Genomic DNA, 1,972 nt, shown 5'->3' on the forward strand with positions numbered 1-1,972 from the left:
TAAATGTAGTCTATTTTATTCATAATTGGTAGATCATAAAACACACACTCATGCCCACAGACATACATATGTGTGTGTATGTGTGTGTGTGTATGTGTGTGTGTGTGTGTGTGTTAAATATGTGTATTACTTAAAATTATCAGTACATATAAATTTATACATGTATTTTCATATACTCAAGCATATAACAATTTCTAAATTTGTCAAAATTATTTCTTGCTTTTATATTATGATATCAATGATAACAGTTTATGTAGTTCTATATTATTAAGCTTTTTTGGTATATTTGTTCACATTTTTAAAATATTTTCCCATATAAATAATTTAAAAATGATAACTTCTACCAAGAGGTACTTTAATGCTAAATCAATATTTTATATGTATCATTTCATTCTAACATACAAAAGCCTGAAAAACATTGTTTTAGTCATTCCAGAGGAACAGGAAATGATGAGGCGTTTGGTGTTTTTTTTTTTAAACTCAAGCTTTATGTAAGTACTTTCCTTCCAAGTCAGTGCAAACAACAGCATTCCAACAGCATCACCTATGACCCCCTTTTTTCTTTCTGTTTACTTGTGTGCTTATTCAATTCTTTTTGTTTCCAGCATCTCTTCACTGCATTTTCAGCAAACAATAACAATGGTTGGCTGTTGCTCACTTTGTTTCACTATTGCTGAGAGACCCAAGGTATGACTGAGATATGACATTCTCAGCTCTTCACAAGTTAATTTTGAGATAGACTATACTTGTTTGGCATAATTTATGTTTTGAGAAGTTTATAATATAATTATATCATATCGCTCTGGTTTTCTTCCAGCAAAATTTTTCCATCTATCCGTCTTTTCTGTCTATCAAATTCATGGACTAGTTATTCATTAAATGCTCTCACATACATATTTGCATCTATTTAGATATATTTTATCAATACATATACGTACTACTTATTTTTGATGTATATGTTTATCACACAAATGGAGTACTATATCATGAAACATGTGATATATCTATATACATATATTTGTGTGGATTATATTCAATTTTAGTAGGCTTTTTCAGACATGTTTGCTGTCTTCTTTCCCTTTCTTTTGCTTCCTCTGTATCAATGTCCTAGATACAGTTGTGTGATCACATATTCCTCTGAGAAAGGACTGATATGCCAAACATGGTTTACCACCCTTTGCATTATTGTTTAGGAGAGTCTCAGAAATCAACTCCTCAAAATTAGATAATGATGTTACCGTTTATTTCCCACCAGAATTTAATGCAAAGATTATTGTTGGTAACATTGCACACTGATGACAGGATTAGGCAAGTGTGTGAGTATCAGGAAACATTCATTCCTCCTATACAGTAATGTGCATAGTCTGAGACTGTGGTGTAAATGTTTCTGTGATATAAGTTATTAATCATCTAACTCAACTGTGACTATTACAAGTTACAAAAAATGATTGACCAGACTATGGCAGATATGCCCATGTGTCCAACAGTGGTTTTGGGATAACCAGCCATTTTGTTATTGGACTTAAGGTCTGTTTTACAGGAGGAAACTCATTCCTGTACCACAACTCCTACCAAGAATCAATGGCTGGGGAACTTCCAAAGCTGTGGGCAAACAAAAGTCATGCTCAGCAGTCCTAGCATATATGAGCCTTTGTTCTCATCAGGCTGAGTATCAGCATATGTGAACTTCCTTGCTCTATTCCCAAGAGAAATTCCATAAAGGTTTCATTCATTTCCAGGTCCCCAGTTTGGTGTACCTTCAACTCTACAAATCTGTGGAGTACTTGCTGACTACTAGTGAACAAATTGTTAGAGTTGCCTGCCTGATGAGAGTCAAATGTCTTATCACTCAAGAAAAATCAGCCTACCTTAAAGATACATTGCATTTTATCTCAGAAGCAACCTAGGAGGTTCAGCTGAGTGGAGCTGACTCAAAAAAAAAAAAAAAAAAAAAAAAAAATCTAATTCTCAA

The sequence above is a fragment of the Micromys minutus genome, assembly GCF_963924665.1.
Source record: "Micromys minutus genome assembly, chromosome: 5".
NCBI classification, from domain to species: domain Eukaryota; kingdom Metazoa; phylum Chordata; class Mammalia; order Rodentia; family Muridae; genus Micromys; species Micromys minutus.